Source organism: Papaver somniferum, unplaced genomic scaffold (assembly GCF_003573695.1).
Source record: "Papaver somniferum cultivar HN1 unplaced genomic scaffold, ASM357369v1 unplaced-scaffold_152, whole genome shotgun sequence".
In the NCBI taxonomy this organism is placed as follows: domain Eukaryota; kingdom Viridiplantae; phylum Streptophyta; class Magnoliopsida; order Ranunculales; family Papaveraceae; genus Papaver; species Papaver somniferum.
Genome location: NW_020624598.1, coordinates 213808 through 232878, shown reverse-complemented (window position 1 = coordinate 232878; position 19071 = coordinate 213808). Strand labels below are relative to the sequence as shown.

At 36.9% G+C, this 19071-nt stretch overlaps 1 long non-coding RNA gene and 1 pseudogene across 2 annotated transcripts; one reads left to right on the top strand and one right to left on the bottom strand.

Annotated features, from left to right (window-relative positions):
• Window positions 1-1156: 1156 nt before the first annotated feature.
• LOC113336288 lies at window positions 1157-8621 on the bottom strand (annotated as a pseudogene).
• On the top strand, window positions 4038-6058 carry LOC113336307. 2 transcript variants are annotated; one of them, XR_003353683.1, is made up of 5 exons: window positions 4038-4088; window positions 4354-4494; window positions 4786-4864; window positions 5019-5098; window positions 5805-6058. It is a non-coding gene; the product is annotated as an uncharacterized LOC113336307 (long non-coding RNA). The 2 variants fall into 2 exon arrangements; XR_003353682.1 differs by lacking the exons at window positions 5019-5098; window positions 5805-6058 and adding an exon at window positions 4968-4986.
• Window positions 8622-19071: the final 10450 nt, after the last annotated feature.

Below are 19071 nucleotides of genomic sequence, written 5' to 3'. Positions count from 1 at the left end.
CACACATAATATTGTCATCTTATCTTCCGTCTTCAACGTTGATGAATCTAACAAAAAAAAAATCTAACAAAAAAAAAAAACAGAAAAAGATAGAAGAAAATTCTTGGAAAGTTGGAAGCGCACTTTAGAGTCCAAGTTTAGGCAGATGAGTCAATATGTAACTAACCCAAGTATTTTTAAATTTAGACGCTTAGCAAAAAGTGATGCCATATCAAAATTCTAGGCTCTATAGATATCTTCTTCTTCTTCTTCTTCTTCTTTTTTTTTTTTTCTTAAAGGGGAGTGAAGTTTATGAGATATCATCAAGTTATGTAAATGAACCCAGAACTCAGGCTTGTGGCCTCAAATGCGAGAGTGAGCCCCTTGCCAATTCGAGTAGGTTATATACCTCATCGGAGTAAGCACTCCTTTTCCGATGCCTCACTATCTTAGCAATGTTTTAATACAGCCATACCGAAGGTGTAACACAGTCATAGAACAAATAATAAAAATCGGGGAGAATGTAGTATCTTTATTTCCTGTAACTGCTTAAGAACAAACAAAAAAACGAACCCCTTGTTTCAGATTCAACTTTCAAGAAAATGAAAAGCAATAATAAGCTATGTTGTAAAACGCGCCCCGGGCGCTCGCCTAGGCGCGAGGCACCGAAGGGGCGCCTAGACGAAAACAGCGCCAAAGGCGCCAGATTATGCACATTCTTGTTCTTTTCTAATTTTTAGGCGCTTGCTTGGGGCGCCTGGGCTTGGCGCCTCGCCTAGCCCCTAATACAACATAGATAATAAGGAAAGGCTGACAATAAGACCGACAAAAACAACTTCATTAGGAGTCTGTTTGAGTCGCCAGTTGTGGCCCATAGTTTCTTTTCATAAGTGCTTTCACCGACAAATTTGCCAACAATAGCGAGTTTCGAGTTTGAATCGGCCTTGGTTGTTTTCATCCTCTCTTTGGGTCTTTTTCCCAAGTCTATTCAAGAGTCTTCTATTTATTATTATTAGACGGTTGATTGATTAATCAAATTTATTTATTGAACTTGTACAAGCTTAATTCTGAGAAACTGAAGTAAATAATTATCACTGTTCATAATCGTTATTCCTAAGAATATTCCGAGGTCTGAACAAATAATCCCTTTTCTTTCTTTTCAATAACACCGGCTGCACTACTTTGGAACAGGTGTTGCATCATCATCAAGCTCATTCAATACAATTTTCAAGTGAGAGAGCAAGTTCTCAACCAGTTGTCGTCCGAAATCTTCTCGAACTACAACTCGAAGGATGATGACATGCTCAGCATTTGGTGGCATATTGTACGCTGGTATGATCCATCCGTAGTGTCTTAAAGCCTTTGATAATTTGTATGCTAACCCTTGTTTAGCCTTGTCCTTGAATGCAAATGCAACCAAAGGTAACCCATTTTGTTTGGAGACAATATCAAAACAACCTGTTTTTTCTAGTCCTTGTCGTAGCTGTCTCGCACTCTCCATGCAATTTTGCATTACGTTTTTGTACCCCTATATATGATGATATATGGTCAATATTTAGCAATGTCTAGTTAAGAAATAGAAATATTTTAAGGTTATCTAAAACAACATTATTACCTCGAATCCCATTCGTAGGAATTGATAATATTGTGCAATGATCTGACTAGATCCTGTAATCAAGTGCGCTCGAGTTATACAGAGTTTGATCAGCGGAAGAAACGAAAAAATATCAAAACTTGACAGCATGTAATCAAAGTTCAAACCTTTGGAGAAGTTTAAAGTGAAGGTGGGTTGGTCAGCACCCAAGTAGTTTATATGGAAGATGAGTTCTTCAGGTAAATCTTCACTAATGGTAATCTAAAATCCCATACCAACTCTGGGTATAGAAATGGTGCTACAAAATCCACCACTTGCTGCATCCACATGAATTGGCGTATCCCATCTATGTATACCATATAGACAGGCCCAAATGAAATCAGTATAGATAAACCGCGATCTTATGTTCATGGAAGATGGTATAATATTAAGTACGATGAAGTTTATATTAGTTTTACCCAGTTGTCTTGTTTTTTTGTTCAAGAAGATCATTCAAAAGCTTAACATCTTCGAATTCGCCGTTATAGGTGGACCCTAGAATTGCAGCAACACATATTGTGTTCTCATCCACCATTTCCACAGCTTTTATTGGATCCATCACATAATACCCTTCTACCACTTTAACTTCTTTCAGTTCCACCTCAAAATATCTTGCAAACTTTATCCAACAGACCTGAAATATAATTAAAATGTACTTTTTAGAGTTTTTGGAGACACTGATTAATAATTTAACACGACGCGCTGCGTCTCTTAGACCCAACTAGAAAACCTGAACAAATACCTGAATGTTGGAACCAGTGACAATATTTGGTTTGTCACATGATTTTCCCTCGTGAAAAATACTATAACCCCCTATTATATGGGTTCAACACATAGAAACCCAACAAAATGGATCCTTCATTGTCAACTCCATTCTTTCACATTTTGATATTTCTAGGCCCAGAACTTTAATTTTTAGGGCTTGATAATAAAGTGACATTTTCATAATGTCAAATTTACCCTTTTCAATATATACAAGAGAAAAATCATAAGATCCATTCATTTCTTCATTTTCTTTCTCTCTCATCTCTCTCGCTCGGTTGCAGGTTGCAGAGAAAAAAGTTTCAGGGTTTGCTCTCTCTCTCAGACGAAGAAACAGGCCGAGAACACGATTTCTAATCGAAATTTCCAGTGAGTAATGATTTCATAACTTAGATCTGACCTTTACAAAAAAAGATCCTGATTATCTAAACATAAATTTGAAATCAACATCAGTTATTCTTCGGAGATTCAATGAAAATTCATCAGCAGGAACTGAATATGAAGATTCTCGTAGAAAATCAAATCGAACAGGAAAAATTTCAATTCAATCGGTTGATTTCGTAATCTGATTTCATTTTTTCTGCAGAGATTTCGTTCTAATTTAGTTTTCTGTTTGAAGATTCATATAAAGTTTCTAGGTTTATATTTCTTTCATTGATTTCATTTGCTTTTTTAGATCTGGAAGAATGATAGTAAATCATCTGCGTGTTTGTTATTAGAAGAAGAAGATCTGTTAGAAACGATGATAAATCGAAATTTTATTCTCGGTGTTTTGGAATTTTGGTGCATTTTTGGAGTTCATCCTGGTTATGATGTAGTTATTTAGAGATTTGAATGGATTTGATTCAATAGATAAAATAGTTGAGCATCAAATAATCTATGAATTCGAATCAGTCAAATATTATTTCAATTTTATTTTGAATCTGAAATTAAAGCTTGTGAATCTCAAGTTAAGGTTTCATCATCTCTTCTCAGTCTCCATTCAAGTCAGAAGTCTTCTATAATCTAATTAGTTATTGTTTCATCTCTTTCATTTTTTTTCAAGGTTTTTTTAAGTTGGGATTTCCTCTTCTTTGTTGTTTTTCATGTATGTAATGATGTTTTAAACCTTAGGACTTACTTATTGTGCAGGTTCAACAATGGAACTATGAAGATCTTCAACAACAACAGAAATAAAGAAGATAACAACTAATCGTCATTCACAGGTGATTCAAAATCTGATTCTTCTTTTGCTTTGGAAACAACTAATGAAGAAGCTGTTAATAGTAATAATTTTCATCTGGAGATTCGGTATCACCAACATCTGATAATTCTGTTTTTGAGTTCTAAATGTTTGATGAATTGCTTCTGTTGTTTGGTTTTATTGATGTTGTTTAATTTTTGTAATTTAAGGATACGAAATGTAGATGAAGTATTTGGATCTGGCATTTAGTATGTTTATTTACATATTCTCAGTTTTTACTAAACAAAATTGTTACAAAATGTGAAGAAGGACACACAAAACCTTTTTTGAGATCTTTGCTTCTTTCAATTGCTAATAAACCCAGTATGTCCATCCTTCCATGTAATGAAGTTTTCTACACTTCCTTGATGCAAAACAACTTTGGGTACTGGAATCTGTACCTGGAGATATAAATCCTAAAGAGAGTGATGGAGAAATTGAGAAGGTTTTCCAGACCTTGCAAAGTTTACCCTCAGAAATCCCATCAAGAAAGTAAGAGTTATTCTCCTTCATTTTGTTGTACTTATGTATACTACAGTTTTCATTTTTGCAATTGGGAAGTTGATAAATACATTCAACTACACTACCATATATATGGATCCACTGTAAAGGTGGACGACTTTTGGAGTTCATGAACTGCCAGTGAACAACACATTTGGAAGTGTTTTCTTCTTTCATGGAAAATCATACCTTCGTAAGAGAATTGACGTTAGTAGATCAACTATCTAACATGTCATATTATGTTTCTAAAACTCAGGTGGCTTGTAGATTACATGATGGAGCTTGGGTTCTTCAAATCACTTTCCCAGTGGGTTGGCAATAACCTTATGAAATCTGGGGACCATGAAACATGGGCTTTTGATCTCCAAGGTGCTGTTGATATGTTCAATTCATACAGGTATGTCCGATTATCCTCATTAATCTGCTGGTATTAGCTCCCGTTTGTGCTTTATTATGGATGTGTAACTTTCAGTTACACAAGCTAAGTGGATGTGTAACTTCTAGTTACACAAGCTAAATAGATGTGTAACTTCTAGTTACACATGCTAATTAGATGTGTAACTTTTACTTACACATAATGATTGAATACAACAACTGAAGGTTTTTAATGCTTGGAAACAACTTATTCATGATTAAACCTAGGTAGTACTTGTCATCTTGTATAAGAACTCCAATTTGAATGATTCAGGTTTCAGTTGGTGATATTGTGGTGACTCCAATTTGAATCAATCAATTTATTCCAATTTGTTCTTTTGAAGCTACTTCAGGTAACGTTTTTGTTTTGATTCAATATGATTGACTCATTTAGTAGTTCTATTTTCTTATTTAGTTTGATTAGGTTTTGATTCTTGTTTTGGTTGTTCTATTCAGGTCAGAGTAGAAAAATATAATTCTGACCTAATTTGCTCAATTGTTTTTCAGAATTGATGAATTGAAGGAGATGATGAGAAGATAAAGGATGAACTATTTTAAGTTTCTACTACTGGTGCTAGTGGTGACAGGTAATTAGCTGATTTCACAAGGTTCTCTTCTTTTTTAAATGTTTATGTTTTTTTTGTGATCAAGGTTAACTTGTTCTGATAAATTTACTACGGTAGCATCCCTGTCAATGATTGGTTTTTACTGTTGACTTATGCATCCTTGTAAAGGTAGTATATGGATTTTGTAATGTATATCAAAGAGGGCAATGCTTTCCGTTGAATGAATGTATATCAAAAGGTAGTATATGGATATAGGTCTGCACATTACATCTTTTGAACTGCACATTAGACAAGCCATATGCATGACAGTTTGCACATTTAACTAGCATTGGCAGACTATATATGTGTAACTAGTAGTTACACATCTAATCAAATGTGTAACTTCTAGGTACACAAGCTAAATGAATGTGTATCTACTAGTTACACATGCAAATTAGATGTGTGACTTATAGTTACACATGTTAATTTGATGGTATATGCATATGTAACCTAATATGAAACTTCTATCTAACTGTAACATTTTTAATTTTACCTTCTTTTTGTAGAGTCTGTAACTCTGTAAGGGTGAACTATTAAGTTTTGTATACTTTCTCTAGTTTATTCAGTTATGAGATAGATTTGACTATCTGTGTCATTTGGTTTTTGATTTTTGGATGTCATGTTTTGTTCATTTGTATGAGAAGTGTTCTAGCTGCTATGGTACTGATATCATTTGCTTGTCATGTAGTTACTAAGAAGGCTGACCCCAAGGTGCTGGCTAACAAAGCTTCCAAGGCTGTCAAAGCTGGAGCATCAACCATTAAGAAGAAGGCTAAGAATATCTGCACATCAGTCATATTTCACAGGCCAAAGACATTGCAGAAGGCAAGGAATCCCAAGTACCAATATATTAGTGCACTACCAAGGAACAAGCTGGACCATTACCAGATCCTGAAATACCCACTCACCACCGAGTCCGCAATGAAGAAGATTGAAGACAACAAGAAGAAGAACACAAGGATGCTTTCAAGAAGATGTACAACATCCAGACAGATAAAGTGAACACCGTTATCAAGTAAGCCTTCTTGATTACTTACGACTAGCTACTTCTTTTTCTTGAAAGGTAGTATATGGATATAGGTCTGGAATGGTTTCACTTAACTCATACATCTGTTTAACTGCACATCACACAAGCCATATGCATGACAATTTGCACGTTTAACTAGCATTGGAAGACTATGGATGTGTAACTAGTAGTTACACATGCTAATTAAATATGTAACTTCTAGGTACACAAGCCAAATAAATGTGTATCTACTAGTTACACATGCAAATTAGATGTGTAACTTATAGTTACACATGCTAATTTGATGGGATATGCATATGTAACTTATAGTTACACATGCTAATTTGATGGGATATGTTATAGTGGTTATATTTATGAAATTGAGAAAAGAACATCAAGTCCTAGTAGTAGGGAGTAGTAGTGGATGCAGATTAGACTAATTAGATGCAGGTTATACTTATAGTTACACATAATAATTAGATGTGTAATTTCTAGTTACACATGATGATTGTATGTGTAACTTATGCTAATATGCATGTGTAACTATTGTTTACATGTGTAACTACTGATTACACATGCATTTTGTTTTCCTGGGTTCATATCTATACCCCGCTGAATCAGTTGTGTGATCATTTTTTGCGATATTAATGTGCTAGCACAAGGTTCCCAGGTGTTTGTATTATTCTGCCAGTATAATTACTGTCTGAAGCTTTACTTTCTGTTGCTTAAAATGTTCTTCGTCATCGATAATATGAAAATGGCTTAGGTACATTTAGACTAGCGCTGTAAAACGTCTTTCTGTTAATACAGTGCTAACAACGTCTTTCTGCTGAAGCAGTGATATCTTAATTAAGAGCTTCTCATTCACTTGCAAGGTTAACTGTATTATTTTATGACTGGTAATTGCTTGATAGTCACCTCTCGTTTTTGCTAGTGTTATTCATTTAGAGATGGATTTGCTGATTTTATGTTGACATATCTAAGTCAGATGCATGTGTAACTCCTAGTTACATAATTCAGATGCATGTGTATCTGCAAGTTACACATGTTAATTAGATGTGTAACTTTTACTTACACATACTGATTTTGGGTACACATATCAATATGTATGTGTAACTTCTAGTTACACTAGTCATATGCATGTGTAACTGCTAGCTACACTAGCCAGATGAATGTGTATCTCCTAGTTACACATGTTATATGCATGTGTAACTCTCAGTTACACAATTCAGATGCATGTGTAACCGCTAGCTACACTAGTCAGATGCTTGTGAAACTGAAATATACATTGTTTTATGTACTTTTCATTTTAATCGTATAAATACTGATTGCTTGTTGTTATATTTCAGGTTTTAGATAACTTCATAAAAGCTAATTGCTTAAACGTGGTAATGGTCTCGCTGGAACTGGAGTTGACGCTGAATACACAAGTCAGATGCATGTGTAACTCTCAGTTACACTAGATAGACACATATGTAACTCTCAATTACACTAAACAGATGCGTGTGTAACTTCTAGTTACACATGCTAAGAAATTATTGTAAATGAATATTAAAGTAACAACTTTTTTTTTGTGTTTTTTTTTTGATGTCTATTTATTTGCATATATATACAAGTGTAACTTTGCATTACACATATCATAAGGATGTGTAACTTCTGTTTACACCTTCGCACTGTATTTTAATAATTTCGGGCCTAGATTTAATAATTTTGGGCCTAGATTTAAATTTTATTTAATTATGGGCTTGACAATATGCATAAGGGTATCAAGGTCTTTTAAAAACTCGGGGCCTAGATTTAAACTTTTTTTAATTAAGGGCCTCATATTATGGGTTATCCATGGGTTGGGCTTGAGCCTAATTTCCCCTTTTCCCTCCGCCTTTCTCTTGTTCTGCCATTTTTTCTTGAATGCCAAGCCAGCCAACATTACAGCCTCTGAAGAACCCACGGTTCCCACCCCAACTACTGCTTCAGCTTGATCGACAGGAGCGTTGAATAGGTGAGCTATCATATTTACACACCGGTTCTGAAAATTCGAGGAATGTTTCCCATGTTAATTATTAAAGTAAATTAATTGTTCAATAACACTCACTTGATTTCATGTCGTGTTTGCAGCGTTGGTTGTCACTAAAGGAACTTAACCTGCAATTCCGCGGTAATCGGGTACTCATCCACTTCGACACAGTTTTTGTTCATGCTTACCATAATCAGTTGATCGCATTCGGGTTCCATCCATGTTGTAATAAATGAAGCTAAATTTAAGCTCATCGTGTATTATTTGATAAGCAGCCTCTTTCGGAATTGAGCTCTCCCCCATCTTATATCTGAAAGTTTGAATACTACCTTCTTATTAATCATCACCCACAAAAAGACTCATCAGAGTAATACCATGTACAATTGGTTATACATACCTTGGTAGTGCATCTATGGTGAAGCGAAAACCGAATCAGCAGTACTAGAAGATCTTAGCTCAGTAGGTTGAACAGTAGAGAGAACCATAGTTTACAGGGTACAGATTTAAACTTGTTGCTGAAGATACAAGCGTGATGAGCTGGAATTGTATTATTTAAAATTCGGTCCGCGAGTTATAACCCCAGAGGTGTCACCATCCTTCCACAAAAAACCCATCAAAACAAAAGTAACACAAAAACTCCATCAAAACAAAATTAACACAAAAACTCCAAATTTGATGAAACCAACATTTAAATTTGGAGTTTTTGTATCAATTTTTAAAAATTTGGGGGTTTTGTATCAATTTTGTTTACGATGGAGTTTTAATGGATCCCAACATTTGAGTGGGGTTTTTGTACCACAAGTTTGGTCACCTTGGGTTTTTATGACTAGGTTTGTTTAAAATTATACAAAAAATAATGACGAGTAAGTACGGTATTCTACGCGTATATATATATATATATATATGTATATATATTATAAAAAGAAGTGGTGTGTGTAACCTAATAAATCCGACCATCGATTTTGTCATCCAACGGCTCGGATCGATTCGTTATATGTTCTATATAGACGTCCGTCCGATCCCGTTTTTAACATATAATTTTGGACGGCGCGGATTATGCCGGCCCAACCAAAATTCCCTAATTTTACTTTGACCAATTTTTAGGTTTCATGAACCGCATCCTAACCTTACCCTGACCAATTAAATTCGTGGTCTACTCGATTTGATTAGCCAGGACGCATGCATACACATTTGAGAACCCATTACTAAATTTTGTAATGGGCTAGACAGCTATTACTAAATATCTATGTACATGGGCTCCACAGCTCTCCCAAATTTTGTATGGACGCATGCATAGGGGTGAGCATTTGATCCATAATCCGTGGATTTAATAGGGACCAACCGTTCATTTGCGGATGGGTGTCCGGACCGTTCGTTAATGGGTTGGATGCGGATGGAATTTTTGAAATCCAACGGATAAAGGATCGGGCCCGGATGCAACCTTGAAAATCCGTTGGACATCCATATCCGTTAAATTAAGGACATTTATATAGTTCTAGAAAATGTTATGGATCATTTAGGAATTTTTAAGATGTTTGCTTGGGGTGACGTACATCGCATTTTTATATTTGCATACATATATAAGATATATAGGTTTTATAAGGAGTCATTTGTGTTAGCTTTATTTTCTTTACTATAAATTTTAACTAAAACAAAAATTGCATCAATTGGATGCAAATCCGTTGGATATGGATTGGATGTGGATGCCAAATTTGAAATCCGTACTGCAATGGATTGGATGCGGATGAGGTGAAAACCGGCCCATGCTCATCCCGGCATGCATACAGAGTTGCTAGACCTGCTTGCTAAAAGAACATCTACTTATCAAGTCAATAACTTCATTCCTCGTGTCGGTATTGGTGCATGCGGAGGACGACACGTTAATCATATTTAATATTAGTAAAGGAGATTCAATAAGCTAAGGTTCACGACAAATTTAGAGTATTACAACCCCATTACGACAGTATCCTGTGCTAGATTTAATTAGCTGATTTATCTCAGTTATATTTTTCGTATAAGATATGTATTAGAATTCTATTTACATAATGGTTTCTAAATTAACTACGTTTAGAATATAGGAAACACGAAAAGAAAAAGAAAAGGAAAAAAAATATAAATTTTAGGAAATTAGGAATATAGGAAATCAGTAAATCAAATCTTAATTAGGGGATTACATTTGACTCTTGATTTTCTAATCCACGCCCCCAGCTGTTATGGCCCGACTGACTAAACACGACCCGATTATTACATGTTGACTAAATTTTAATGCGGGGACTATATTTGACTCTAGATTTTCTAATCCACGGCCGGCATCGTAGGCCCCGGCTGCTATGACCCGAGTGATCAAACACGAAATGATCATTACATGCTCACTAAAATTTTATGTGAAGATATTGACCGGTCGGCCGAACAGTAAATAAAACTCGAAAAAGGTTGATCCCGGCCTACATATTATAAAAAGAAGTGGTGTGTGTGTAGCCTTACAAATCCGACCATCGATTTCGTCATCCCACGATGGAGATTGATCGGTTATATGTCTTATATAGACGTCCGTCCGATCCCTTGGCTTCCTAATAAAAATATGATTCTAAAGATTATTTAACGGCGTCGGATCCTTGGATTTCTTAATTTGACTGCAGCGTTGGATTTCCTAATTTGACTAAGTTTCCGTTAATATAGGCTAACAGTAAGTAGATGTATTTATAGAACAGAAGAGCGTCATTCTTTAACGGTTTCACCAACAGATGGTCTTCTATCTATAGTTCTTCCCCTCCATTAACGACTTCTAATTCTTAACTTCGTCTCTCTATATCATAATAATACTGAGTTATTAATAATAAGTTATTATTATGGATAATTTAAAGGATGGATACGGTGAAATAAAAGAAAACAGAGCCGATGGTTTAAAAAAAAAATTGGTTTAAAGAGGAAAGGAGAAGAAACAAAACCTAATAGAGGAAGAGGAGTGAATTGGGTAAGAGGTTTTATGTTTAATACAACCAAATATCTCCTTACTAATACATCTTCACGGAAAAAATATGACTAAGGGTCTGTTTGGCTTATGTTTGGTGGATGACCCTCCATGAAGATTATTCGTATACACCAGATATACTCTGGTCCATCGAACGTTCAATCATCCAATAAGCATAATGATTTGTACCATAACTTTCTCAAAAAAATTTAAGTTAGCCTCAACTAATGTAAAAGTTATTTTTAAAAAACAAATAAAATAAAAAACATGGTAAAAATTTATGTGCGAGATTTAAGTGTCACAACCTCGACCAACAAAACATTAGGGAATGTTTAAGGGCCACGGTCGAGGCTGTAAGCCCCGGCTAATTTGACCTGACCAACAAAATACTATAGTATTCTCAAGGGACCACGGCCCCGGCTAATTTGACCTGATCAACAAAATACTATGGTATCCACAAGGAACCACGGCCGGGGCTGTAAGTCCCAAGTAATTTGACACAACCACAAATACTAGGGACGCAAGTCCGAACTAACTTATAAGCTCGATGTTTGACCGTTATAATCTAATTAGTTTTGTGAATGACTAAAAAAGATTTTGGTAGAATACGGACCAGCCAATCAAACAACAAAACGAAAACGAAAAAGGTTGAGCCCCGACCTAGGTCGGGGTGATACCTAGTATATATATATATACCCATAGGTGATCAGATGAAAAAAATGGATTTCCAAAAGAATATTTTTGTTCTTTGCTTCTCATTTTAGATTTACTTTGGGGTTTAGGCAAAGTATTTTCTGACTTAATTTGATTAACAAAGCATATATTCTTAAATTATTTGGTGGGCTGTTGGATTATCCTGCATGCAAGTACACTTATTCTTTACAATGAAGGTGTCCATGATATTTGGATGGCTTGAATTGAACAACCGGAGGCATAAATATTTTAGTACTGGGAGCACATTTGACATTTAAATTCAGAAAAGGTCTGAGTACATTAGTTGATGATAACTCAAGACATTATAGTTTAGGCCACTTGTCTCACACAAGTTGTTTGTTCAAACATTCAGCTACGACTGACATGAAGATCCAAATTGAGCTCTTTGAGTTGAGGCATATATGGAATTGAACCATGAAAATTTCAAGATAGTAAGGACTATAAAGTGAGGTTGACACCTATAGGGTATAAAATGATCACCAAAAATTCTTCTGACATGATAATATCGCCTCATATATATTAATCAATATACCTCTCAATCTTAATCTTAGCACTAAAGATTTACTAATCCTCTCGACCATTTTGTAGAAGGTAAGTATATGCAATCTCCAGTATGGCAAAATAAATCAAGGTACTTTAGAGTGCAGTACCTCGGCAATATTGTTCACCATTTACTTGTGTACGAATGTCTGCACAATATATTATTGGTAGGATGGTCAAGGAAACCAATTACTAGTGTTCTAAGAATAGCAGTTTCAGAGGTTTGTCTCTTAGAGCTAAGTTAGGAAACCCTATTCTTATAGGAAAGTAATCCTTGTTAAGGAATGTGTCCAGTCCTATTGATGTGTATAAATAGCCATAGAGAGAACTAGGGAAAACACACCAGAACTAGTAAGAGTTCTCTTCTTCTCTGCTTGAGCTTTATATATTCCAACCTATACGGTGATATATAAAATTGTTATTCTTTCCCGAGGATTCAACCTCGTTAAATACTTGTTCTTCTTGTGTGTGTGATTGTGTTCTTGGCAATATCGAGGTACTGTTGTAGTAGTTAAACCTAACGCTTCCGCAGGCTTTGGAGCAACAATTGGTATCAGAGCAAGGAGACGCTCTTGGATACGGGTACTCGGATTGTAGTTGAAGTGAAGGTATTTTTCTGAAGATTGCTTGAGGTAATACTAATCTCAAAGGTTTTGTTTTTATCTATATTTGGTTGTTTGTGAACAATGGTTAATGGGGACGAAACAGTTGATCCGAAAAATCCTTTAGGAGAACATTCAGAGTCCAGAAATAAAGATAAAGAAACAAAAGAAGAAATACTTCATTCACATAGATCACAACTCAAGGTAGAAAATTTTACAGGAACCAATAACTTTGGTTTATGGAGAACAGAAGTAATGGATGCTCTTGTTCATCTTGACCTAGAAGAAGCTCTAGAAGATCGACCAGCTGAGATGTCTGATAAGAAGTGGAACAAGATCAATAAATTATGTCTTGCTTCGATACGAGGGTGTTTAGCAACTGCAGTAAGAGTTAATTATCAGCACGAGACTTCAGCTAAGGATCTCTGGGAAAAGCTAGAGAAGGAATACCTTGTGAAGAAAGTGGCCAATAGGATACATCTTAAAAGGAATTTGTATCGCTATAACATGAAGAAAGGTGCAACACTAACAGAGCACCTAGATTCATATAATAAACTTCTTGCTGAGTTAGTTAACTATGAAGAGAAGATAAACGATGAGGAACAAGCTTTGTGTCTGATAAACTCTCTTCCTGAAAGGTATGAACTCGTGATTAAAGCTTTAATGCAAGACAAAGATAAGATGGCATACGCTGAGGTCACTACAGCATTGCGTAGTGAGGAGTTCAGAAAGATGGATCGTGAAGACCTTGCAAGTGAAGCTAACAATGACTTGCTTCTTGTAAGAGGTCGTTCAACAGACAGGAGAAAGAAGACTGGTGTTTATAGTAAAGGTAGAGGACGTTCTAAGAGTAGGACGCAACTGCAGAAAGATGAGTGTGCTTGGTGCCATGACTTTGGTCATTGGGCTAAGGATTGTATCAAGCGTAAGGCAATAGAAGGAGATAATAGTAATACCGAGGTGAACATTGCTAAAGGTAATGAAGAATCAGATGATGCTTTTGATTTCTCGCTGACTGTGATACCATCAGCTTGTGCTATTATAGATGGTACATGGGTGTTAGATACTGGAGCAACGTATCATATATGTCCATATCGGGACTGGTTCTCAAGTTTTGAAGAGCTTGATGGATAATTACGAATGGGAAACAATCATACCTGCAGGGTGATTGGGATTGGTAGTGTTCGTATCAAGATGCATGATGGTATGGTTAGAGAGCTGAAGGAGGTAAGATTGTACCTGCCATAAAGAAGAATCTGATTTCACTCGGAACTTTAGAAGCTAAGGATAAATAGTCGCTGAAAATGGTGTTCTAAAGGTAATCTCTGGATCTATGGTAATCATGAAGGGCACACGTCATCATAACTTGTACTACTTGATTGGGAGTATAACAACAGGGATGTGTCTATTTCTGAACACATCGAGAGTGCAGCTACCGAGAAGACGAAGCTATGGCACATGAGACTTGCACATCCAGGTGAGAAGTCGTTGCATAGGTTGATTCAACAAGACTTGTTGAAAGGTGTTTTGCCTGCAAGTTAGCATTTTGTGAACATTGTGTTAAGGGCAAGAAAACAAGAACAAGCTTTGGCACAGTATCCACAATACTAGTGGAGTTCTTGACTATGTTCACTCAGATGTTTGGGGTCCTTCCAAGAATGCATCATTGGGAGGGAAACATTGGTTTGTGTCGTTCATTGATGATTATTCTAGGCGCTATGGTGTACACCATGAGGCATAAGGATGAAGTCCTAGAAATATTTGTGAGGTGGAAAAAGGCAACTGAGACTCAAACTGGCAGAAAGATCAAAGTACTACGTTCGGACAATGGTGGAGAGTACAAGAGTGATCCGTTTGCAAGTATGTCAGGATGAGGGGATAAAGGGACACTTCACAGTTAAGAAGACACCGCAACAAATGGGGTAGCTGAACGCATGAATCGTACTTTGCTGGAGAAGGTACGATGTATGTTATCTAATGCTGGATTAGGTAAGGCGTTTTGGGCTGAGGCAGTTACGTATGCGTGCTTCCTCATTAATAGGTTGCCATCAGCTGCATTAGAAGGTAAAACTCCTATGGAGAAATGGTTTGGTAAACCAGCTTATGATATGACTCAATTCATATCTTTGGTTGTCCTGCGTGGTATCATGTTAGTGAAAACAAGCTTGATAGCCTGCTGAAAGGAATCTTTGTGGGTATGAAGAGTGGAGTGAAAGGGTTCAAGATTTGGAATCCAGTTGAAAAGAAGGTAGTCATGAGTAGAGATGTCACATTTGATGAGATGTCTATGGTAAAGTCTTGGGGTTCTCGGCAGGTGGGACAGAAGCACCAGTACTAGTGAGCCTTTGCAGCAGGTGGAGATTGATGCAACTCCACCAATTCCAGTTAAGTCTGTATCTGTTCAGAATACTTCTGAAGACATTGGGTCTGCAAGAGAAGTAATCTACTGAAGTTCCAAATGATAGTGACACTGTGAGAAAGGAACAAGAGTCAGTAGAAGATACAGAAGCTACGGTCATGGAGACCATATAAACCAGCAAACCGAGAAGATCAACCAGGAAACCTGGTTGGATGAATGATTTTGTTGCTTATGCATTACCAGTTGTTGAAGATGGTACTCCTACTTCCTATTTAGAAGTTGTACGCAGTGAGAGTGTAAGAATGGGAAGGTGCAATGCAGGATGAGATGGAGTCTCTTTACAAGAATGGCACATGGATTCTTATGAAGCTTCCGAACGGTAAGAAGGCCATAGGGTGCAAGTGGGTATATGCTAAGAAAGAAGGATCTTCGGTGAATCAAGTACGCTACAAGGCAAGGTTAGTTGCAAAATTATGCCCAAAGAGAAGGGATTGACTACAATGAGGTGTTCTCTCCGTGGTAAAACTCATCAATCCGTATTTTGTTGGCCTTGGTAGCACAATATGATTTAGACCTAGTTCAGCTAGATGTTAAGACGGTTCTTACATGGTGATCTAGAAGAGGAGATCTATATGACTCAGCCGAGTGGGTTCAAGGTTGCTGGAAAAGATTGTGTATGTAAACTGAAGAGATCGTTGTACGGGCTGAAGCAGTCTCCAAGACAATGGTACAAGCGATTTGACCAGTTTATGATAGGCCAAACATACACAAGAAGCTACGTGATGGGTCTTTCATATATTTTCTCTTGTATGTCGATGATATGTGATTGCATCGAATAACAAAAAGAGATCGATAATTTGAAGCACAAGTTGTCATCTGAGTTTGAGATGAAAGATCTGGGAGAGGCTAAGAAGATTCTTGGTATGGAGATTCAACGTGACAGAGAGAAGGGTAAGGTTTGTTTGTCTCAAAAGGCATATTTGAAGAAAGTGTTACAGAAGTTTGGTCTACGAAGGAACTAAATCTGTAAGTACTCCCCTTGCTGCTCATTTTAAGTTGAATGCTCGTATGTCTCCCACTACATAGAAGAGCGAAGTATATGGCCCAAGTCCCATATGCTGAGGTGTTGGTAGCTTGATGTATATGATGGTATGTACAAGGCCGACATTTCACATGTTAGTATGGTCAGCCGTTATATGCATTGTCCTGGTAAGGGACATTGGCAAGCTGTGAAATGGATTTTGAGGTATTTTATGGTACAGTTGATGTTGGCTTGGAGTTTGTGAAGATAAGAAGTACAATCAGTTGTGTGTTGGGTATGTGGATTCTGACTATGCTGGTGATTTGGACAAGAGACGTTCAACTACAGGGTATGTATTTACCGTAGCAGGGGCACCAGTTAGTTGGAGATCAATCTTGCAGTCTACTGTGGCGCTTTCAACTACGGAGGCGGAGTATATGGCAGTGACAGGCATTTAAGGAGGCTATATGGTTACAAGGTTTGCTAGATGACTTAGGAGTTGTGCAAGACCAACTACCTGTGCATTGTGATAGTCTAAGTGCAATTTATTTGGTAAGAATCAAGTGCATCATGCTAAACCAACATATAGACGTACGATTTCACTTTGTGAGAGAAATTCTTGAAGAAGAACACATTCTACTTGTGAAGATCGATACCAAAGACAATCCAGCTGATATGTTGACTAAAGTAGTATCTGGGATCAAGTTTCGACATTGTTCGAAATTGATCCACATCCTTCCGGTTTGGTGAAAGGCCCTTTTGGGGTAGAGGTTCTTAGGAACCTGGTGGAGGTCTTCTAGCAAGGCCATTAGAGAGAACTACGGTCGGGTTTGATTCCTATTGAGGATACGTAGGCATCCAGTGATGGTTCAATCGACGTTGGAAGATGGAGGTGATTTTGTCTATTGATCGTCTCATGCATGAATGCATGATCCAGTGGAGAATTGTTGGTAGGATGGTCAAGGACTAATTAGGAAATCTAGTTGGTTAAGGAAACCAATTACTAGTGTCCTAAGTATAGGAGCTAGAGGTTTGTCTCTTAGAGCTAAGTTAGGAAACCCTATACTTGTAGGAAAGTAATCCTTGTTAAGGAATGTGTCCAGTCCTATTGATGTGTATAAATATCCATAGAGAGAACTAGGGAAAACACACCAGAACTAGTAAGAGTTCTCTTCTTCTCTGCTTGAGCTTTGTATATGCCAACCTATACGGTGGTATATAAAATAGCTATTCCTTCCCGAGGATTCAACCTCATTAAATACTTGTTCTTCTTGTGTGTGTGGTTGTGTTCTTGGCAATACCGAGGTACCGTTGTAGCAGTGAAACCTAATGCTTCCGCAGGCTTTGGCGCAACATATATATATTTATAACGAATATGATCTTCGCTCTCGAAGTCGGACCATGCGACCACCACCATATCAATGCGTCGAGGATTGTCTCATTTACTCGTTAGCATACCACCACGTAATTAATTACATTCCAAAACATTTTCGATACTGAATCAAGATACAACTATCGGCCATTCAAGGGCCATTAATTGAGGCATCCAGTTGCACATAGTAGCTGTCCTGTTCCTTTTAGAAATTCTACTTTCAATGATCAAAGTCCCTTCAAATTGGGTTCCGGAGTTCATCTTCTTTCGTTCTTTTACATTTGCACCAATTTCAGTCGTCATCTATATATGAAGTACATCTACCCTGTGCATACTTCTTGTGTAACTCCATCTGATCACAAGATTTTTTCTCTCGCCGGGTTTGTTCCTTCCGGGGAATCGCTTTATGATAGGTTATCGTGCCAGTTATCGGTTCATGTTCCCGTAGAAGTGGAGCCAGGGTCCAAAACAGGTCAGGTTAACGGTTATATGCCGTTTATGAAAAAAGGGTTGACTTTAGAATGGCATAAATCACCATGTACTGAGTGTCAAGCAAGCGGTGGATATTGTGGAGTCAATAAGAATGGTCTCGTCGTGTGTTTTCGTAAGGATCGACCATATGACAGAAGATGCAAAACGGGTATAGTTTTCTTCAACTGTTTGTGTTCACAATTTTGTTCCAGGTTTCTTCTCTTGATCACCTTTTAGGTAGATTTCAAGGCCTTAGGATTTTTTACTAATCTAGTAAAGAGGCATCCCATCCGAGCTAATTTCTTCATTCTTGATTGCACAGGAAAGTTTTCTATCTGGTGTTTGACAAAAAACTAATCAAAATACTAGACTTCTCATCATTTAGAAATACAAACTTTCGTACCCACAAAATGGCCTTCTGTTAGTCCCACTACTAACTACACAACACGTTGCCCTTGTACTCTTGCACCAAATAATCCGCACAGCCCAAGCTTCTACTCCTCTGATTTTTGACTTGTCAATTCAGATATTAATCAATCTAACTATAAATCTTTGATTCCTTTCATATGTATTAGTCCTCTCTGTGTTCATATTGAGTGGTGTTCGATTTCTCAAAAACTCTGTAGCTTATATTTTTCCTATGTAGAATCTTTATAGATCTTTAAGTTGGTTTCGTATGAAAAATATGTGTCTGGACCTGGTGATGTGAAATTTGTTGTGAAAGTCATGTGTTCAGTGAGACCAGTTTTCACAGCCAACGGTCAGATTAATCCAGGCGAGAAATCTCAAGATTTCTCTCGGGTTTATCATTTTTTGCAGTTAAAAATCACAATCAGAAGGAGAAAAAGAAAAGTCTTTGCTGATCACTTTGTGGTTGGTTTGCAC